Source organism: Moschus berezovskii, chromosome 5 (assembly GCF_049115385.1).
Source record: "Moschus berezovskii isolate FMDL1 chromosome 5, NW_MosBer_1.0, whole genome shotgun sequence".
NCBI lineage: Eukaryota > Metazoa > Chordata > Mammalia > Artiodactyla > Moschidae > Moschus > Moschus berezovskii.
In genome coordinates, this window is record NC_142464.1 from 56,527,762 (window position 1) to 56,552,240 (window position 24,479).

A 24,479-nucleotide genomic window follows, 5' to 3' on the forward strand; every position below is an offset into this window, starting at 1 on the left:
GAGGGCCTCTTTTAGAGTTTCCAGAAAGGCAATGGTGTTCTCACTGGCTCCTGAGTTATTACTGAGACTGGGCATAGTCCCACAACTAATAGGTTTCCTTCTATTTGCATTTCCATGGGTAGACTTCCTTAGGGGTGAGTCTTTCTGAAGCTTATCCTGCCCAGTACTGTTGCAACCTGAGAACCAGGCATTTCCAGGTCAGGGTGCAGATCCCCAGCAAGCTGAAGCATGACAGCCTCCTGGAGATCGAATCCTTCGGCAGGTCAAGGAGGTAGGCCTCCCTAGAATTGGGTCCCTGAGCAGGTCAAGGCATGATAACCTCCTGGGACCCCTGAACTGGAAGATCACAGAGCAAGTTGAGGCATGACAAAATTTTGAGGACCAGATCCCTAGGCAGCTTGAGGCAGGTTGACTTCCTGGGATCCCCGGACTGGAGTTGGGTGTCCCCAAGGTCTCCAGCATGACCTGTGCTGGATAGGATGAAGGGGTTGTAATTTTAACTTATTGCCAGTTTGTTCACCACAGATGGGAATAGATATCATGATGTAAAGCAGTCCAAGCCTGTGCCCTGAGACTGGGAACCTGGTGAAACAGTCATAAGCCTTATCCTCTTACTGCTCTAAGGGATTGTAAATCACTGATTTCCTCCTCTAGTCCTCCATAAGAGCAGGTTAGTGTGTCTCCAATGGTAAACATTTCATTGTGATAGACCCACTTTCAGTAATAAGAGAAGTGATGACAAAGAAGTGGGTTATCTGGCCCTGTTAGGGGCATTAAGATTATTTTAATAATAAGTAAGGTGGAGCAATGTTGCCCAAAAGGGGACAGGGTCCTGGTTGTAGGAGTTAATAAGTGGCTTAAGAAATTTATAAGAGGCAACAGACCAGATGTTCCATAAAAGTGGAGTGGATATTTGATCTGGGGGTATGTTTGTGACTTTAGGAGTAGAGTGGTAAGGGTTTGGGCCCAAATGGCCCGGAGGGCTAATTCCCAAAGTGACAAACATTATCCCTGGAAGCCCAATTCCCTTTGAAGGGATGCCAAGAGATGAACTTCTAGCAGGCATAGTGTGTCTGTCTCCCCGCTAGCAGGTTCACTGAGAGATGCTGACGTTGCACATGTTGTAGGAACCATGGAAGATGATGCCTGAATATCTAGAGGGAATATTGTGGGCCCAGAAGAGTATGAAACAAGAGGGAAGGGAGCAAGGCACAACTTTTGAAAGAGTTGCATAGAACAAGGGCATAACATAAACCAATGAAAATCAGTTGGGTCCAAGATGACAAGTCAAATTCAAGTAAACCTTAATCCCAAATCTGCAAGCTAAATGACACACCCAAAGGTGGCAGGACAGTTCCAAGGCACTGTCAAAAGATGGAGGAGTGGGTGGTTCCACAATGGTTTGATGATCCTCCCACTCATTAGCATATGAATTCACCCAGCTTGCAAAACCCTAGCCAGACCACATTCCATGGCCGAGACACTTGCCCTCTGCAATGGCCCACAGCCTGCAGAGTGTGCTTCTCTCAGAATCCTAACAAATCCACCTCTTACCTATTGCTGTGTCTCTAACTGAATTTTTGCAAGGAGACATCAGAGTCTGAGCTTCATAATGTCCTGAAGCCAGGCACCAGGCATGGGTTTTGGCTGGGCTCAAGTTCCAGGCGAGAGGAGCTGAAGGACAGGTGGAAAAAGCAAAGGGAAAAATGTGCCAAAGAAACCCTTCATAACCTGCCTGAAAATCTGCTAAATACCTGATCTGTGCTTGCAGTTTTCATTGGCCTGATCCTTGGCACAAAGAAGATTAAGGACAGAAGACCCCACCAGCTTGGGTAACAGCTACTGGGGCTCAGCAGATAGTGGAGCCTTTGGGACATACTGAGGAGTAGCCTCTCCAGAGTCCCTCAATTACACCCACTGCTGCTCACCTTTTCACCAGGGGTGGGGGGTGGAGGTTTGAGGAAACAAGAAATGAGAGACTGTAAAGGAATTAGATTTTGTTAGGCATATGTCCCTCCAGCCATAGGAGAGAGGACCTCCTACCTTAACCAGAGTTCTTCTGGAATCTGAGACTGAGCAATATGAGCTTTCTGCTGAGTTCATTTTTCACTGTCCCAGTTTCCATCATGCTGGGCTTCTTGTTACTTCCCCTGTGCTGGGTTTTCTTCATGTTCTGCTTCCACCGTGGGAGCTTTCGCCAAGTTGGACTCCTGCTGTGCTTGGCCTCCTCCTTGCGGGGACTGCACTTGTTATGCCCTGAGTCCGGTTCCCCCATACTGGTAGAATAAGACACTCGCAGCAATGCAAAAGCAAGAATGGGGTTTATTTCTAGCTCGAGCTAGGGCTCATGCCTCCTCCAGCGCAGTGGAGTGGGACAAGAGCCCCGAGCCCAGGTCACAGCGGTTTTTATAGTCTCAGGTTACATAAGCACCTATTTCTGTTCAAAAGATCAAGCTGGCAGAAGCTCATTGGCCAGTTCATGCACGCGCAGAAGCTCATTGGCCAGTTTATACGCGCGTGGGGTTTTTCTGGGGGATTTCCCTTTTTACTCTGATTGGCCCGACTTTTGGCGCCGGCGGGACTTTTCTAGGGAGGAGTTTCTTAATTTTGGCGCTGGCGGGATCTTCTTAGGGAGGAGTTTCTGTGGACTTAGCCTCCACCCTCTCTCCAGGAAATCAAAACTTAGGCCTAAGCAAGGTCTCAGGCCTATACTGGCTACTCAGATGTTAGGGCTCCTAACACACTGAGGTTGTTTCAGCTGAGTTAAATCGGAGTCACAGCACCATAGATGTTGAGGGAGTGTATAATTTCCTCAGTTCTGTCTCATTACAACAAAAATTTGAAGTGACAGACCAGCGTTAAAGCCCTTGGACAGACCGTGTCATAGCTCTTGGACAGATCAGTATTTCAGCTCTGTGTTACAGCTCAGTTTTGTTTAGAAAATAAAGGAAAATACATCCTCGAGGTGTGAGGGCATGCTAACCCAAAAGAAATGAAGCGAAGGAAGAGAGAGAGAGGGAGGGAGAGAGAGAGAGAGCATGCTCGTGAGAGAGAACCCCCCCACCCCACCCTTTGGCTCCTCTTTTTATGGTTTTTCTCCTTCCGCTGGGCCTGCACTATGTAAATCGGGCTAGGCAGGAGTGCTGTTTGTTTTATCTGAGGTCCTCACTCCTGTCCTTGGACCTTTTTTTGTACTATTTTCCTGGGTTTTCCCCTTCCTTGTCTTTTAGCCACTGCCATTCTGGACTCTAACTACCTAACAGAATGAAGTAGCTAGTTTTTGAAACTTATTTAAATCACCAGAATATCGTTTAGAACATTATGACTTCTTAATGTTTATAAAATAGTGCACTAATAACCTGGAAGACACTATTCAGTTTTTTTAAAACCTACTTCTAGGAAGACACTGTAGATCATAAGGATTAACAAACTAAAGCAAATTCAAATTAGCAAAATAAAACAGAGAACTTGCTCTGAATGATGGAAATAGGACAGACTCAGTAACTTTTTACCCTGAATATTATCAAGATGTTAAATGTAAGAGTGATTGAGAGGTTTGGAATGGCATTAATGACATTCATGCTAAGTAAATTTAAGGCAATAAAAAATTATAATATTTTAAAGTGTATTTTTTCCTTTGAAGGAATTCTTTCATGAGCCCTAAGGGAATTGCTAATTATTACTTCTTCATAGATTGGGAGAGACACAAATTATTAGAGTTCTAAGAAAACAGTTTTTGTAATGTTTTAATGCTCCAATCTTAATGTTTAATTGATTTAATTAGTTTCTTCAAAGGCTTATATGTTTAAAAATAATATATTTAAACAAGTTTCACAGTTTTGGAAGAGTTTATACTATTTCATTATCAGAAATTAAATGTACCCTGAAGCTACTATATCAAATACATATGTGTTAATTGGGACATTATAAAATGAATTTTGGCTGTGTTTCTCAGTGATAGAAACAGCAAATTACTGTGAGATTCCTAAATGTACTCTATTAAAGTGTGGGTTTACTGAAATATCCCTGGTCAACATTTAATCATATTGAGAGACAGGAGAATGTCTTGCTGCTGCTGCTGCTAAGTTGCTTCAGTCATGTCCGACTCTGTGCAACCCCATAGACAGCAGCCTACCAGGCTCCGCCATCCCTGCGATTCTCCAGGCAAGAATACTGGAGTGGGTAGCCATTTCCATCTCCAGTGTGTGAAAGTGAAAAGTGAAAGTGAAGTCGCTCAGTCGTGTCTGACTAGTAGCGACCCCATGGACTGCAGCCCACCAGGCTCCTCTGTCCATGCGATTTTCTAGGCAAGAATGTCTTCAGTTCAGTTCAGTCGCTCAGTCATGTCCGACTCTCCACGACCCCATGAATCACAGCACGCCAGGCCTCCCTGTCCATCACCAACTCCCAGAGTTCACTCAAACTCATGTCCACAGAGTCGGTGATGCCATCCAGCCATCTCATTCTCCGTCGTCCCCTTCTCCTCCCGCCCCCAACCTTTCCTAGCATCAGAGTCTTTTCCAGTGAGTCAACTCGTTGCATGAGGTGGCCAAAGTACTGCAGTTTCAGCTTTAGCATCAGTCCTTCCAATGAACACCCAGGATTGATCTCCTTTAGAATGGACTGGTTGGATCTCCTTGCAGTTCAAGGGTCTTAGTCATCTATAAAATACCAGCATCTAGCAAACATTAGACTTCCTACTTGGTTATATATATATATATTAATAAAAGAAGAATGGAAAGATACATTTAGAGCACAAAATTAGTTTATTTAGATACTCATAAATGTATAATTTATTTGTGCTTCAACTAAAACTTAATCTGCTATGATTTTGTCTGTTAAACAGAATGCTAAACTGAGTTCATGCCATGATATACAGAGCATATTATAACCTGCTGTGAATAAAAGTATAAGAAGAGGTGGAAAGAATACACAGAAGAACTGTACAAAAAAGATCTTCACGACCAAGATAGTCACGATAACGTGATCACTGACCTAGAGCCAGACATCTTGGAATGTGAAGTCAAGTGGGCCTTAGAAAGCATCACTACTAACAAAGCTAGTGGAGGTGATGGAATTCCAGTTGAGCTATTTCAAATCTTGAAAGATGATGCTGTGAAAGTGCTGCACTCAATATGCCAGCAGATTTGGAAAACTCAGCAGTGGCCACAGGACTGGAAGAGGTCAGTCTTCATTCCAATCCCAAAGAAAGGCAATGCCAAAGAATGCTCAAACTACCGGACAATTGCCCTCATCTCACACACTAGTAAAGTCATGCTCAAAATTCTCCAAGCCAGGCTTCAGCAATATGTAAACCGTGAACTCCCAGATGTTCAAGCAGGTTTTAGAAAAGGCAGAGGCACCAGAGATCAAATTGCCAACATCCGCTGGATCATGGAGAAAGCAAGAGAGTTTCAGAAAAACATCTATTTCTGCTTCATTGACTATGCCAAAGCCTTTGACTGTGTGGATCACAATAAACTGTGGAACATACTGAAAGAGATGGGAATCCCAGACCACCTGACCTGCCTCTTGAGAAACTTGTATGCAGGTCAGGAAGCAACAGTTAGAACTGGACATGGAACAACAGACTGGTTCCAAATAGGAAAAGGTGTACGTCAAGGTTGTATATTGTCACCTTGCTTATTTAACTTATATGCAGAGTACATCATGAGGAACGCTGGGCTGGAAGAAGCAGAAGCTGGAGTCAAGATTGCTGGGAGAAATATCAATAACCTCAGATATGCAGATGACACTACCCTTATGGCAGAAAGTGAAGAGGAACTCAAAAGCCTCTTGATGAAAGTGAAAGAGGAGAGTGAAAAGGTTGGTTTGAAGCTCAACATTCAGAAAACAAAGATCATGGCATCTGGTCCCATCACTTCATGGGAAATAGATGGGGAAACAGTGGAAACAGTGTCAGACTTTGTTTTTTTGGGCTCCAAAATCACTGCAGATGCTGATTGCAGCCATGAAATTAAAAGACGCTTGTTCCTTGGAAGGAAAGTAATGACCAACCTTGATAGTATATTAAAAAGCAGAGACATTACTTTGCCAAACAAGGTCCATCTAGTCAAGGCAATGGTTTTTCCCGTGGTCATGTATGGATGTGAGAGTTGGACTGTGAAGAAGGCTGATCGCCGAAGAATCGATGCTTTTGAACTGTGGTGTTGGAGAAGACTCTTGAGAGTCCCTTATACTGCAAGGAGATCCAACCAGTCTATTCTAAAGGAGATCAATCCTGGATGTTCATTGGAGGGACTGATGCTAAAGCTGAAGCTGCAATACTTTGGCCACCTCATGCGACGAGTTGACTCACTGGAAAAGACTCTGATGCTGGGAAAGGTTGTGGGCGGGAGGAGAAGTGGACGGCGGAGAATGAGATGGCTGGATGGCATCACTGACTCTGTGGACATGAGTTTGAGTGTACTCCGGGAGTTGGTGATGGACAGGGAGGCCTGGCGTGCTGTGATTCATGGGGTCGCGGAGAGTCGGACACGACTGAGCGACTGAACTGAACTGAACTGAACTGATGATATTTCTGTGATGAGTGTCATATCAGTAAGTATTTTCCAGCATACTCAATTATTTTGTGTGTACATATGGTCAGGGCAATAATCCTATTGCTAAAACATAGTGAAGTATGAGAGTTAGGAATGCTTCCATGTGTCTTTGAGACATCATTGTATTATAAGAACACTTGAGCTCTACTTGCTCTGCTTATTTGATGCTATTTTAGATCTCACTTCTTTCAAAGATGCTGACGATAATTCTTATACTGAAAAGTTTTCCTTGACTTCCTGGCATCTAGCAGAAGTACTTTGTAATGCTACTACATAGTGAACAAGTTTATACTACAAATTGAAGAGAAATTCAAGTTACACAGCAAAGAGTTAATATTAACTAATTTCATATGAATAGTCACTCATTATAATTTAAATTATGTTATACTGAAAATGCATATAACTCAATGGGACCAAATGTGTTACATTTGCATTTTAGGCCATAAATGTAGGTACTCCAAAAAAAAATCTAAGTTCTAGAAACTACCTCAATAATTATTTGGACCAATTTAGATTTTATAAAATAGTCTGATTTAAAATCAGATACATTGTGTGCATATTTCAGTAAGTAACCTTGTCTATATTTAAATAATTGTCCAAGTATACATTCAATTAACAGAATTATAGACACTTTTACTAGGGCAGCATCTTAGGTAGTTGCTATAAACTTTGCCTGTCTTTGGGTTAAACAGACTTTTTTTAAACAAGTATGCTTCTTTGGCTATAAAATAAAACTCATAGAAAATATTTCATTAATAAAATTGCTAGTATCATTTATAATCATGATAAATATATTTTGATATTATAGCTACTCCCTCACTGAATTAATAGATTTGAAATTATAGAAGTGAAAGTAATTTAAATTTACTGACACAATAGTCTCTGAAAGTTATATTTGCCTTCTTTAATAAAAGTTAACTTTTCCTCTTGATAGCTATGTGTGGATGGAAATTTTGTTGTTGTTCAGTCACTAAGCTGTGTGTGACTCTTTGTGACTTGACGAAATGAAGCAAGCCATGGTTTCATGGGATTCTCCAGGAAAGAATACTGGAGTGGATTGCCATTCCTTCTTCCAGCAGATCTTCCCAACTCAGGGATCAAACCTGGATCTCCTTTGTCTCCTGCATTGAAGGTAGATTCTTTACCTCTGAGCCACCAGGGAATCTAAAGATGTAAATCTCTAAAATTAAATGATTTATGATAACATAATCAATAGAAAATATACAATACCATGTTATCCAGAGATGGATAACATCTGTGTTCTATGGCAGAATAATATTGCAATATACAAATCTAATGATAGAGTACAATTCTTTACACATAGAAGCCATTTATTAAATGTTTATTGAATTACTGATGAATGAAGAGTTCTAAGAACTTCTTAGGAGCCACACAAAGCAAAATCCATGTTTATTTTCAAGAAATGGAACATTGAAATATGGTATTTTTTATTCTCTGCTTTCTATTTTAAACAAGGATTATCTCAATTGTGGGAAAGTATTTTAAAGTGCTATGAAATTCATTTAAAACTCCAGTATAAAGTTTGAATAAAATACCATCTACCTAAATAACATAACTGAATAATCATTTTTTAAAAATCTCAGTGAGGCCACTCTGATATACTCTTTGAAATAATAATGATACAAAGAACTTAAAAGAAGGATATATACAGATATTTTGAATCCACAGAGAAGTGTGTACTTAATTTCCACTCCAGGATATGAATGCAGGAAGGCTGCAAAGCATTTCAAAAACACATTTCAAAGGAGATAATATATTTGAATACATTTAATCGAGTACAATATTGGAAAGTAAAGCTCTGTATCTCTCTAAAATAAACTAATATCTCCTTGAAAAAAGTCTCTTGAGACCTTGGAAGACTACCCCACCACTAAAAAGAAATTTGTCTGCAAAGTAAAGGTCAACCTGGAGAAATTGTCAATTTTCTTTCTGTAAAGTTAAATCAGCTTTTGTTTGGAGGGAGTGGGTGAGGAGATGGCAACAAGGTTGAGTGAATCTGTATTTTATCATTCAGATTTCCAGTTGGTTTCTTCAAGCAAGTAATTGCAGAGAAGTGAGCTCTTCTCTCAGTAGCTAGTAATTTTTCTTATTCTTCAAGTTATGGCTTTCATATCAATCCTAGGGGCTTTTTTGAATTTGTATTTACTCTGACTCACAACTAGCATTAAGGCTCTCAGTCAAGATGGACATGAAGGAGAAGTGGATGGCTTTTAGGGCTAGGAATAAGAGCTTCAGGCTTTCTTAGATGTAACCACATTATTTTCCCAGATAGATTGCTTTTAGCTTTTTTTTTTTTTAATTAATTATTTTGTAGTCTTACTCCAATCGCAGTTACAGATTAAAAAACAAAGAACTTAACCTTTAACTTCCTGACTTAATTCTAAGGAAGCTAGGCAATTATAAGTCTGTGTTTTCTATACTTCCAAATGCAGTGGTTAGTTCATTCTGTTGAATTCTATAAACTGGGTTTATTTATCAGAGTTCTTCAGAAAGAATATACAGTAAGAAGACTAATTATAAGGAATTGGCTCACATGATTATAGAGTCTGGCAATTCCCAAGATGTGCAGGGTTTGTGAGGGAGCTAGAGATATAGGAGACCCAATGTTTGTTTTTTCTGGTTCATAGGCCATAAATCTACAGATCCTGGAAGGGCTAATATTTCAACTTGAGTATGAATGTAGGAAAAAGCCAATGTCTCAATTCAAAGGCAATCAGGCAGAAAAAAATCTCTCTTACTCAGGGAACTTTCAGCATTTCTGTTCTATTTATGTTTTCTCCTGCCAATATGAGGCCTATACACATTATGGAGGGCAATCTGCTTTACACAGTCCACCAATTTAAACTTTAATCTTATCCAAAAATATCCTCCAGAAACACTCAGAATAATATTTGACCAAATAACTGGACATCCCATGGCCTACTCAAGTTGACACAGAAAATTAACCATCACATTAGAAGTAGTATTTTTTTTTCATTGCTTCAAAGCAAATGATCAGTTAAAATAACTCAAAAACAAGCAAAAAAGAGAAGTTAACAACTAGAACTTATCAAATTTATTTTTTTAAAACTAAAAACATAAATTATAAATACATATTCTATGCATATAAGAAATATGGCAATTATTAAAAATTAATAGAAATTGCATCCAGTTTTTATTCAGTATTTGAAATGTTGCCAAACATTAGGCAAGTTATTTAACATTCACTATTAGTTAGGACTTCACTTTCACTTTTCACTTTCACACATTGGAGAAGGAAATGGCAACCCACTCCAGTGTTCTACCTTGGAGAATCCCAGGGACAGGGGAGCCTGGTGGGCTGCCTTCTATGGGGTCACAAAGAGTCGGACACGACTGAAGTGACTTAGCAGCAGCAGCTTAGTTAGAAAACTATTCTTACTACTCAAAGAAAGACTGATACACAGCTGGAAATGGAGAAGTAGTGAAGTCCAGGTAGAACTGAACATTTCTTGGAGCACAGCAAATTTCCATGTTTTCATCTCTACATTGCATGAAGTATATGAATTTGGCCCAGAACCTCAGCTGAACTGTGGTTTCTGTTTATCTGAAACTTGCTAAAATGTGGGAAATGATCAAATGAGACATATCACTTCTCATTGGAAGTAAACTCTCTTCAGTTATTAATGCAATCCAGCAACAGACAAAAGCCATATACTCTCTTATCCATGCAAGTCCTGGAAAAGTACATTATGGATTTTACAGCGGATATTTAAGAACTAGGTAAAACATGGGATTAGAGAAGAAAGTCTATTTTTCCTTTTAATTCTGAAATTCCATAAAATATAGAAAAGCATTTGTTTTGGTAAAAGTTTAATTCAGGTTTTTTTCACTATAAAATATACATTTTTTTAAATCTTTCAAAAATCAATTTCACAATGCATAAGAGGAGACTTAAAAAATATAACTCATTGTGGTTTTGATTTGCATTTCTCTGATTATGAGGGATGTTGGGCTGCTATCCAAAAGTCTACATGCAATAAATGCTGGAGAGGGTGTGGAGAAAAGGGAACCCTCTTACACAGTTGGTTTGAATGCAAACTAGTACAGCCACTATGGAGAACAGTGTGGAGATTCCTCAAAAAACTGGAAATAGAACTACCATATGATCCAGCAATCGCACTCCTGGGCATACACACCGAGGAAACCAGAATTGAAAGAGACACATGTATTCCAATGTTCATTGCAGCACTGTTTATAATAGCCAGGACATGGAAGCAACCTAGATGTCCATCTGCAGACGAATGGATAAGAAAGCTTTGGTACATATACACAGTGGAGTATTACCCAGCCATTAAAAGAATGCATTGGAACCAGTTCTAATGAGGTGGATGAAACTGGAGCCTATTATACAGAGTGAAGTAAGCCAGAAAGAAAAACACCAATACAATATACTAACGCATATATATGGAATTTAGAAACATGCAAATGATAACCTTGTATACGAGACAGCAAAAGAGACACAGATGTATAGAACAGTCTTTGGGACTCTGTGGGAGAGGGTGAGGGTGGGATGGTTTGGGAGAATGGCATTGAAACATGTATTTTATCATATGTGAAACGAATCGCCAGTTCAGGGTCAATGCATGTTACAGGATGCTCGGGGCTGGTGTGCGGGGATGATCCAGAGGGAGGATAAGGGGAGGAGGGAGGTGGGAGGGGGGTTCGGGAGGGGGAACTCATGGACACCCGGGGAGGATTTATGTCAATGTATGGCAAAACCAACCAATATAATATTGTAAAATAATTAGCCTCCAATAAAAAAAAGAAAAAATATAACTCAAGGTAAACATTAAGATATCCTTTAAGTTATATTTCAGTTCCATTCAGTCACTGAGTCGTGTCCGACTATGTACGACCCCAAGAATCACAGCACGCCAGGCCTCCCTGTCCATCACCAACTCCTGGAGTTCATTCAAACTCATGTCCATCGAGTCAGTGATGCCATCCAGCCATCTCATTCTCTGTCGTCCCCGTCTCCTCCCGCCCCCAATCCCTCCCAGCATCAGAGTCTTTTCCAGTGAGTCAACTCTTTGCATGAGGTGGCCAAAGTATTGCAGTTTCAGCTTCAGCATCACTCCTTCCAATGAACACCCAGGATTGATCTCCTCTAGAATGGATTGGTTGGATCTCCTTGCAGTCCAAGGGACTCTCAAGAGTCTTCTCCAGCACCACAGTTCAAAAGCATGAATTCTTTGGCAATCAGCTTTCTTCACAGTCCAACTCTCACATCCGTACCTGACCACAGGAAAAACCATAGCCTTGACTAGACGGACCTTGATTGGCAAAGTAATGTCTTTGCTTTTTAATATGCTATCTAGGCTGGTCATAACTTTCCTTCCAAGGAGTAAGTGTCTTTTAATTTCATGGCTAAAATCACCATCTGCAGTGATTTTGAAGCCCAAAAAATTAAAGTCTGACACTGCTTCCACTGTTTCCCCATCTACTTCCCATGAAGTGATGGGACCAGATGCCATGATCTTTGTTTTCTGAATGTTGAGCTTCAAGCCAACCTTTTCACTCTCCTCTTTCACTTTCATCAAGAGACTTTTGAGTTCCTCTTCACTTTCTGCCATAAGGGTGGTGTCATCTGCATATCTGAGGTTGTTGATATTTCTCCCAGCAATCTTGATTCCAGCTTGTGCTTTCCAGCTCAGCGTTCCTCCTGATGTACTCTGCATATAAGTTAAATAAGCAGGGTGACAATATACAACCTTGACGTACTCCTTTTCCTATTTGGAACCAGTCTGTTGTTCCATGTACAGTTCTGACTGTAGCTTCCTGACCTGCATACAGGTTTCTCAAGAGGCAGGTCAGGTGGTCTGGTATTCCCATCTCTTTCAGAATGTTCCACAGTTTATTGTGATCCACACAGTCAAAGGCGTTGGCATAGTCAATGAAGCAGAAATAGATGTTTTTCTGGAACTCTCTTGCTTTCTGCATGATCCAGTGGATGTTGGCAACTTGATCTCTGGTGCCTCTGCCTTTTCTAAAACCTTCTTGAACATCTGGAAGTTCATGGTTCACATATTGCTGAAGCCTGACTTGGAGAAGTTTGAGCATGACTTTACTAGCATGTGAGATGAGTGCAACTGTGCGTTAGTTTGAGCATTCTTTGACATTGCCTTTCTTTGGGATTGGAATGAAGACTGACCTTTTCCAGTCCTGTGGCCACTGCTGAGTTTTCCAAATTTGCTGGCATATTGAGTGCTGCACTTTCACAGCATTATCTTTCAGGATTTGAAATAGCTCAATTGGAATTCCATCACCTCCACTAGCTTTGTTCATAATGATGCTCTCTAAGGCCCACTTGACTTCACATTACAAGATGTCTGGCTCCAGGTGAGTGATCACGCCATCGTGATTATCTTCATCGTGAAGATCTTTTTTGTACAGTTCTTCTGTGTATTCTTGTCACTTCTTCTTCATATCTTCTGCCTCTGTTAGGTCCATACCATTTCTGTCCTTTATCGAGCCCATCTTTGCGTGAAATGTTCCCTTGATATCTCTAATTTTCTTGGTATATCATATTTGGTTACTATGATGTGTCAATATGGGATCATCCTCCATATAGAAAAAAAAAGTGCTATTCTGAGAATTGATGTTGACAATGCAGCAGGCTTTGCATGTTTGTGGAGGGATATATGAGAAATCCCTCTACCTTACTCTCAAATTTGTTCTATACCTAAATTTGCTCTACAAAAAGTCTTTAAAAATGTAACTCTACTGATATAGTAATTCTAGTAATTCCACTTATAGTCATTTATTTTTAAAAAGTAATCAGAGTTAAAGACTTATAAATGAAAATGCTATTTACTAATATATACTTAGTGGGTTGAAATATTACTATAACCTAAATATTCAGTCTTTGGAAATTAGTGTAATAAATTGTTGCATAGCCATAAGATTTAATGACCAAAAGCCTCTGTAAAAGAGTACTTAGTAATATAGAAAAAATTCAAAAATAATGACCAAGTTGGATAGTTTATTTGCTCATAAACCCACCTTTTAATCTGGTCATTCCACTCCTAGGTATTTAAGCAAGAAAAATGAAAACACATTCAAAGTCTTATATACCAATATTCATAGCAGTAGTTCATAATGTTGTTTCCACTGTGTCCTCTGGAGTGATATTTTCATAGCATAAATGGATCCTGAATGATGAACTCATCATATACATCTGATGCTAGTGAGGATTTTTAATCACATGTGTAAAATCAAAGAACTTCTCACACTAATATGTAAAAGACTATATCTCATACTCTGCTCAGGGGGAATTCATAAAACTGCCTTGATCATGATAGAGTTATCTTTCCACATTCTGTCATTGATATTACAAAGGGATAGAGACTATGAGGGGCAAAACCATCAGTGTGAGTTTCACCAGACACCCTGCAGTGGCCACATCCTGCTGGAAGAGGTTGAGTGGGGAGTTCATCACTTGAGGCATCGCAAATGTGGTATTGCACAAGGAGTTTAAAGATTTTATATAAAATAATTCTTGAGTTTAGGTATTCAGTTCAGTTCAGTTCAGTTCAGTCTCTCAGTCGTGTCCGACTTTCCACGACCCCATGAATCACTAGGTGTGATGAGCCTTAAATTACAGATACCATATTAGCCTTTTCTATTTTTATAGTTTCCTAGGATTCATTTCTTTGGGACTGTGGAGGCTGAGGACAAGTGATAGTGCAGTTGCAGTGGATAATCCTTGCAGGGCTGGCTGCAGGCTGTACACTTTGGAGCTGACTAAGCAGGTATAAGTAAAAATTATCAAGTTACCTTGAGAAGGCTCTTAATCTTGAGCATTACATTTTCTAAGAAGCATGAACCATCTAATTATTGAAACCTTGTGAGTTTTCAAATATGAACATTCATGGGTAACTTGATAAATCCAATAGATTAATTTTTGCTAAGGTGTTAATGACATATTGGCATTGTGAAAAAGCTCATTGGTTACTGACTAATGAAGTCCTAGACATCATTTCTCATTCACATTTTCTATCAATAAGTGTCCCTAATGCAAAGTGGACTTCATAGAGTGAGTATTTTATCTTATTAAGTTCTGATTTATTGTATAGATTTCAAATTGGTCTGTATATATAGCTGATGTTCAAACAGTTAGTTTAGCTCTCAAATAAAGGAAAGAGTAGTGAAAACTCACTTTCTACCTCTAGGGTTTACAGTACTTATTTGGATAGTTAAATTTTCAAGTTCTACAGTTACCTTAGAAAGAATTGAAGATACTACAGAGAGCCAGAACCCACAGTGTAAATCACCAAAATACTGAGGCATTCAATCTGCAATTACAGATAAAAAGAAACAATTTAGACTTTTATCCATATCAGAATGCAAAATGAAGTCATAGCAAGATGCTTTAGAGACAATTATCCAGCCCTTTCCATACATTATTGTAGAAATATCATTTTCCTTTATACAGTATTTGAGATTATAAACTATGGATGTGTTTTGTGTGTTTGTATAATAGATTCAAGCTAGGGGAAAGGGCATCTACACTCAATCTCTAATGTACCTTTCTTCTGCAAAACAAAAGAAAAACTAAATGGGAGAATTACCACACAAAAGTCTTCAATTTATTCAGGGAACTTTATTCATTGATATGGAAATTTTGTCTTTAGAATAATTTATGTGTTTCATAAGAGAAAAAAATAGAATACAAATGTGGTTGTCGAGTAATACACTTTAGTCTCCCTTTTCTTCTTCTGAGTAGTTCTCTAAAGACCACGGAGAACCCTGCCACAAAGATAGGTGTAGAAGTGTGAAAATGATTTGAGATAGTAAATAAAATGAGAATTGATAATCTTTTCTATTAATTACATGGAAAAAGGAAGAGCACATGATGATTCTGACTGAATGAAAAAGAAAGCCTTATAATTCACACTTTGTTTTGTTTTTTTTTTAAGGTCTGGCTCCAAAGATCTATGATATTTGCATATGAATTCCCTTCAACTTACAAGATCTCAGTTTGCAAAGTAAACTAAGAATAGAAAGAAACAGTGAAAAACTTTGCCTCTCAAAGACTGTTCTCTTTCCATAAAACAATTTTTGTAATATCTTTATTTAAAGGAGTCTATTACCTTCTGAGCTATTGTTTGAAGAAGTCTACTGAAAATCTATTATTTAAAATTGAAGACATTGGGATTATATTATACTATCTGCTTCGTTGATAATAAGACTTACCCCTTTATCAGATATTCCTTTCAGAGAGTTTACACTTATTCCATGTAAGTTTCAATTGCCATTCAGAAAATGTATTCTTTCAACAGCCCTTGTTTCTGAATAAAAACCCATTTGAAGTGTCCTCACTGGGCTGAATTTCTGTAGACTTCCTTTCCTTTCCCAAAATGAGCAATGCATTTTATGAAAAAGATATATTTTTGGCTCTTTGTTCATTTCATATTTTTCACTTGTGGATGTGAAAAGTGTACTCATCTTTTCCTGTTGATACAGTAAGAAAATAAAAGTTACAATCATCCAATAAAGGGCAAAAAGAACCTCATTTTCTATATACCAAGGAATTGACTCGAACATACCATTAAATAATTTTTTAAGAAAAGCAAATTTCACAAGAAACTGGTATACTGATTTTGAATAGTCTTGGTGAAAGGTTAGAAAAAAGCATACAGCATATCTTTTTACCTTTATGTTTGCCTTCTGAAATAAAACTTCGGTTATCAGGATTTTTCTAATGTTCTTTTTAATAATTTTTGTTGCTGTCTAGTCGCTAAGTCATGTCTCACTCTTTTGCAATGCCTTGGTCTGTAGCCTGCCAGGCTTCTCTACCCATGGGATTTCCTGGACAAAAATACTGGAATGGGTTGCCATTTCCTTCTCCAGGGGATCTTCTGGACCCAGGGATCAAAACTGTATCTCCTTCTTTGCAGGCGGATTATTAACTTCTGAGCCACCAGGGAAGTCCAATGAAATAGAGGTATTCAATATTTAATCTTTAGCCCTCAAGCTAAATTTAGATCACTATGGGACACAGTTTGAGTGGTTTTTAATATGGAAGAACATAAAGATTGAAAATAATATAACATACATTCATGGAGACATACAATAATAGACATACATTCATGTAGGTATTCTGTTAATTTATGTATTTCTGGTCCAAACTGTTGTTATGTACAAAGTTTACTAAGAAACATATTTAAGTTTTTGGCCAAGTGACATCTGGTACAAGGGCTTAGTTAACAATAATGCTGATACAACCATGGTTTTGCTTCCAAATATATTTGATGAGATAAATGTAATAGCTTTGATGAAAATGAAAAACAAAATAGTGTATCAGTTTAACAAGCATCAGCTTTTCAGATAGAACCATCTATGTATATGTTCCAGTTCTTTTTATGCAACGCTGTACAATATTAGAAAAATTAAATTCTCTACACCTAAAACTATGGACGGAGGTACATGACATTGTACAGGAGGCAGAAATCAATATCATACCCAAGAAAAAGAAATGCAAAAACACAAAATGGTTGTCTGAGGAGGCCTTATGAATAGCTGAGAAAAGAAGAGAAGTGAAAGGCAAAGGAGAAAAGGAAAAATATACCCACTTGAATGTAGAGTTCCAAAGAATACCAAGGAGAGATAAGAAAGCCTTCCTCAGTGATCAATGAAAAGAAATAGAGGAAAACAGTAGAATGGGAAAGATTAGAGATCTCTTCAAGAAATTAGAGATACCAAGGGAAGATTTCATGCAAAGATGGGCACAATAAATTACAGAAATGGTATAGACCTAACAGAAGCAGAAAATATTAAGAAGAGGTGGCAAGAATACACAGAAGAACTAGACAAAAAAAGATCTCCAGGACACAGATAATCACGATGGTGGTATGACCACTCACCTAGAGCCAGACATCCTGGAATGCAAAGTCAAGTGGGCCTTAGGAAGAATCGCTATGGATAAAGTTAATGGGCCAGTCCAGGTTTGATGCATGATACTGGATGCTCAGGGCTGGTGTACTGGGATGAACTAGAGGGATGGGATGGGGAGGGAGGTGGGAGGGGGGTTCAAGATGGTGAACACATGTACACCCGGGGCAGATTCATGTTAATGTACGCAAAACTAATACAATAATATAAAGTAATTAGCCTCCAGTTAAAATAAATAAATTTAAAAAAAAAAGCAAAGTTAGTGGAGGTGATGGAATTCCAGTTGAGGTATTTCAAGTTCTAAAAGATGATGTTGTGCAAGTGTTGCACTCAATATGCCAGCAAATTTGGAAAACTCAGCAGTAGCCATAGGACTGAAAAAGGTCAGTTTTCATTCCAATCCCAAAGAAAAGGAATGCCAAAGAATGTTCAAACTACTGCACAATTGCACTCATCTCACACGCTAGTAAAGTAATGCTCAAAATTCTCCAAGCCAGGCTTCGACAGTATGTGAACTGTGAACTTCCAGATGTTCAAGCTGGATTTACTAAAGGCAGAAAAACCAGAAATCAAATTGCCAGCATGCATTGGATCATTGAAAAAGCAAGAGTTCCAGAAAAACACCTACTTCTGTTTTATTGACTACACCAAAGCCTTTGACTGTGTGGATCACAACAAACTGTGGAAAATTCTGAAAGAGATGGGAATACCAGACCACCTGACCTGTCTCTTGAGAAACCTGTATGCAGGTCGGGAAGCAACAGCTAGACTTGGACATGGAACAACAGACTGGTTCCAAATAGGAAAAGGAGTACGTCAAGGATGTATATTTTCACCCTGCTTATTTAACTTCTATGCAGAGTACATCATGCAGAACACTGGGCTGGAAGAAGCACAAGCTGGAATCAAGATGCTGGGAGAAATATCAATAACCTCAGATATGCAGATGACACCATCCTTATGGCAGAAAATGAAGAACTAAAGAGCCTCTTGATGAAAGTGAAAGAGGAGAGTGAAAAAGTTGACTTAAAGCTCAACATTCAGAAAACTAAGATCATGGCATCTGGTCCCATCACTTCATGGCAAATAGATGGGGAAACAGTGACAGACTATTTTTTTGTGCTCCAAAATCACTGCAGATGGTGACTGCAGCCATGAAATTAAAAGATGCTTTCTCCTTGGAAGTAAAGTTATGACCAACTTAGCATATTAAAAAGCAGCCATTGCTTTGCCAACAAAGGTCCATCTAGTCAAGGCTATGGTTTTCCAGTATACATGTATGGATGTGTGAGTTGGACTATAAAGAAAGGTGAGCATGGAAGATTGCATCCAAGTACTGCCATGAAATTAAAAGACGCTTGCTCCTTGCAAGGAAAGTTATGACCAACCTTGATAGTATATTAAAAAGCAGAGAAATTACTTTGCCAACCAAGGTCCGTTTGGTCAAGGCTATGGTTTTTCCCGTGGTCATGTATGGATGTGAGAGTTGGACTGTGAAGAAGGCTGATCGCCAAAGAATCGATGCTTTTGAACTGTGGTGTTGGAGAAGACTCTTGAGAGTCCCTTGGACAGCAAGGGGATCCAACCAGTCCATCCTAAAGGAAATTAGTCCTGAGTATTCATTGGAAAGACTGATGCTGAAGTTGAAACTCCAATACTTTGGCCACCTGATACGAAGAATTGACTCATTTGAAAAGACCCCTATGTTGTGAAAGATTGAAGGTGGTAGGAGAAGGGGGTGATAGAGGATGAGATGGTTGGATGGCATCACCGACTCAATGGACATGAATCTGAGTAAACTCCAGGAGTTGGTGATGGACAGAGAGGCTGGCATCCTGCAGTTCATGGGGCCTCAAAGAGTCGGATATGACTGAGTAACTGAACTGACTGTAACCTAAATTACATCATGTATAAAATGGGCAAAATGATGTCTACCTTTCATTGTTACTGTGATGACTTAATGAGTTAAATTATGGCTATAAACTGCTTCGTACACTACTGTCTCCTAGAAGATATAAAAAGGATGATTATTATTTGTTACAGAGATATGTTAACCCTTTGTCAATTCATTTTCCTCCTTTTAGGCAAATAGATAGTGAGCATTTTCCAATGTCACTTGCATCATGGTGAGGTTGTTTCACTGATGTCCAGCAAACAGAAGTGACAGGCATCACTTCCAGACTTGGCCCATGGAAACTGCCCAGCTGGGATTTCCCCATACTCCCTATCATGTCGTCAACTTATATAGACAAGCTCAGCACCTTTATTGTGATGTGTTGTAGTTGGCAGAGGAATAATGAAAGAATTTGGGAAAACTCACTAATTAGATCAAAGCACCTATTTTAGATTATACATAAGTTAAAAATAAAATACTATATTTTGCCTATTTTTTGAGCTTTTGTTTTTGTTTGAGTTGCTAGTTTTCACTTTCACTAGTGTTATCTTAACTGAATATAGTGTCATTAGCAGAGTTATTTACTGTATCCATTGTGTCAATAGAAAATAAAAACAATGGGATAATAGCCATTAATAGCACCAATGATATGCTGCTGGATGTCAGGTCCCAGACTCTTCATAGATTATATTCCACATCATATATTTATTGATGAGAATCAGTAATAAGCAAAATTAACTTTGATTTACTTCTGTAGAAAATAAACAATACAATAATTTTAAGTAATCCAAAGAGTCAGCAGAGAAAGCTTAGAGAAGAGGGTCGGAACATGGAAAGAAACCAAGTGAAATTGATCTCAGATGGCTTCTGCCTGCAACAGCTAGGAGTGGGGCTTGAGTTCCCAGACAGAGATCAGGGTCTGGTGGCCGTGGTGAAAACACCAGATCCTAGCTGTTAGATCAGTGGTCAGTGACTGACCCAGGCCCTTCAGCTTTGCAGAAAAGAATTTCCACAAAGACAGAAAGCAGTAAAGTAAATAAAATGTGCTTTTTATTTTTTTTTTATCTTGTGTGCTTTTTTCTTTTTATTTATTAAAAGGAAAAAGAGTGTAGTACATGCTGATAAACACATCGGCGGACTCAGGGAGAGAGAGTTACAGAATTGCTTCCTCATCGCAGTTTGAATCACTTTTACAGAGAATTTCTTCTGGGTTTCCTTTGGCTAATTGTTTCAGTTTGCCTGGTTCACAGTCCATATTTGATATATCTCAGGATCCTCCCATGTGTGAGCTTGCTTCTCTTAGCCAAGAGGGATTTTACTGAAAAGGCATATCGGTAGGGAATACCCTTGATATAACTCCCCTTTGACTTCCAAGGAGCTTTTTTCTGTGTATATTTGATCAGATCTCCTGACTTCGAGAAAGGAAATGCGCGGTCTGGGCAGGTCCCAACCTCCTCCCTTAATTGTCTTCTATTCATATCTTCCCTTGTGATTCCCTTGTGGCTCAGCTGCTAAAGAATCTGCCTGCAATGTGGGAGACCTGGGTTCGATCCCTGGGTTGCGAAGATCCCCTGGAGAAGGGAAAGAATTCCATGGACTGTATAACTGTATAGTTCATGGGATCGCAAGGGGTCAGATAAGACTGAGCAACTTTTCACTTTCATACATGTCTTGGAGTATCAATCCACAGGGAATGGATTGATACGCTTTACCCTGGAGTAAGGGGCATCTACCTCCTGTCTCCAAACCAGGCATCCAAAAATCTACCCATTTTATACAATAGAAACAGTCTAAAGAGAATTCTTTCATTGGTTGTACGCCATTAGGTGGTTCATCATTCAAGGGACACCGACACCTATGCTGGACATCATCTCCGTGAAATGTTACAAGACTTTCTGTCAATAGCACTTGATCCAGACCAGTTGGGAACCTCTGGTTGAATGAGACAATGCCATAGTCCAATGTCCACTCCCAGCAGCTGAAGAGAGTGAGTACTGGCTCCCTTTAGCTTTGAGAGTGAAAGGCATAGACTTCTCTTTTTCCAAATTCACATATTTGGAATTCTTAAAAGTAGAAAGGTAATTGTGTTTCTAGTTAAACAAAATCAAATAGAAGTTAATGATGCACTTCACTATTTTAAACTCTAAATATTTATATACATCATTCTTCTTCTTATATTCCCCAAAATATACTCTGGCTTAACTAAATCTGGGGTAATGGGACCTGGACTTAACCTTTTCCCTAGTGGGAGACACATAAGTTTTCCATCAATATCTACATCAATATGCAGGAACTCTTTATTTATTTATTTTGGCAACATGTAATCAAATCTATTAAAGGTGAATTCTACCAACAGCTTTCACACATGATATTGGGAAAGATAGGAAAAAGGTGGAAATCAGTTGGAGACGACCTTCCTCATTCTACAATGAATCAATCAACCAAAGTTTGCATTACAGCATCCCTCCTCTTTCACATCCCCCCTTTCACATTTTCTTTTCCTCCAGCCTTCACTTTAGTTGGTTGAAAGATCTTTTAACACACCTTATAATAAAAATCTGTATTCCCAAAGCATATGTGACTATTGAAGCCCTATCTGAATATGTGCTTTGGTCATCTATTAGCATGTCAGGTAAAATGAACTTAAGTAGTTATTCCATCAGGGGTAAATTACTACTCTTCTGTGTCTGAAGAGGTCTGATTATAATGCATATGAACCTCTAGGCATGATGATCATAATAGGTAATGCTTATACCGTGTGTCAGGCACTGATCTGATAGCCTAGTCGGTGGGAATTGCTGTCATTTCCATTATACAGTTTTGGAATCATACTGGAGAGTGAAGTTGTTTGCTACTCAAGATAATTAGTATCAGTTTTATACTTCAGTAACAGGAAAGTCAGTCTAGTCTTGCTAAAGAGAAAGCTATTGTTGAAATTATTCAGAGCCTACCTCTCTTTCTCAACCATCATAGTTCTTTTTTATATTAATTTCATTGGGAAAACACTGGATTTGCTGACTCCCATCCCCAAAGCTGTTGAAGCTGTTACACTTAGTAAGTAAGTTTCTACAGTGGTTACAGTTATAATGCTGAGCATTTGCAAAACACATATTCTCACATTCTGGACCCACCCAGAAATGACTCTCTAATCCATCATCCACCAAGTTTCTTACTATCAGTAATTCATTCTTGTTCCTTCAAAACTCTTAATTATTTCAATAAAATTTACCTCTTTCCATGAATAGTTATAGTTTCTAACATGCCAATTTTCTTCCTGGAAAAGTAAAATACAAGATGCACTTCTTGACATTTGGCTTTAACATTTCTATTTTCTAAGTAACTGTGCACATTTTCTTTCTATGATACTTCTGAATGCTCTCACATAACACTTGCTTAGTTGTGTCTGATTCTTTGAGACCTCATGGACTTTAACCGGCCAGGCTCCTCTATCCTTGGAATTTTCCAAGCAAGACTCCTAGAATGGGTTGGCATTTCCTACTCCAAGGGATCTTCCCAACACAGGAACTGAACCCACCTCTCTTGCATCTCCCGCATTTTTTTTAACTTCTTTTTTAATTAATTTATTTTTAATTTTTTAAAAATTTATTTATTTTAATTGGAGGCTAATTACTTTACATTATTGTATTGGTTTTCCATACATTGACATGAATCAGCCCATGGGCAGATTCTTTACAGCTGCGCTGCCAGGGACTACTGTTGGTGTTGCATGAGTATTTATTAAGTATATCTGCACCACTTTTCTAATCTATATTCAAATTTTTAAACAGAGCTCTCCATGAGATTACGAAAGTGGATTGAAGGAAAATCAACACTACGGCAAGAGTAGACCAGATGATAGGATGAACTCCATGACTATGTAATACATGTATGACTTCAGTACCTACTCAGGCTCATTCTTCACATATACTCTCACTTGAAGATAGAATCTTGTTGCGTATAGGTAATTGATGGGTCTCAGAAAGAAATAACAATCAGTGATGATTGCTTAGCATCCACAGTCCATTGTTTCCTTTCTATCAGGGTATACTAGTTAATCAGAAGCTATTTTTTAAATTGGTTTTTAAGATTCAGATTTATGACTCCTTCCTATATTTTCATAGTTGTTTTATTTTATTTATTTATCTTTTGGTTGCACTGCACAGCATATGGGATTTTAGTTCCTGCAGCAGGGAGCAAATCTGAGTCCTCTGCTTTGGCAGTACAGAGTCTTAACCATTGGACCATCAAGGAAACAGCAAGAGCGTTGTTTTTTGTTTGTTTTTTTTTAAAGAATAATGCTATCTTCTGTGATTCTGAGACTTGCTGTAGGTTCTATATGATATAACAAACAGCAGAAGATACTTTGAGCTTCATGGAAACTGATAACTTACAATGGCTTCGTGAAAGAGTTAATGATATTGGAAACTGGTCCAGCCTATAGATCTTCTCTTGCTGTGTACTCCACTCAAGATGGAAAACTTTCAGGGTCCACATAAAAATGAGTATGAGCAGTGCAGCCAAAAGTGTCATAAATTGATTCCAAGTATTTAAAAATAATTATATAGAGAAATAAGTATTTAAAAATAATTATATAGAGAAATAAGTTATTTGCAAAACATGCATACCATTTCATGAAGAAAAAAAAAAAAGTTTAAGTCCATCAAGTAATGAATGTTTTCATTATTTTGCTCATTTAGCTCCTAAACCTGTTGTTATTGTGTATAGTTATCTTTTTATCTTTATCTAGTTTTCCTTCAAGGTAACTAAATTACCATATACAGCCAGATGCAGGCCTTCTGCCAAGTTGCTCCTAAGTAAGGCAGGAGGTTTTTCAGTGTCATAGCTCTGGGCTCCAATGCTTAATATTGCCAAGACAGGTTTGGTATCAAATACACAATTTTTCACATTTCTATTGAACTCAGTTACTGCTATAAATGTAAACTTTCCTCAAGTGGTATCACTGATCGCATGATTCTATAATTGTTTTCATTATAAGTTCAAGGACTTAATCCTCACCCTTCATCTCCCTGTTGAACTATTCCAGTGTGCCATTGCTATGGAGGCATACCTGTGTTCCTTTTCATATG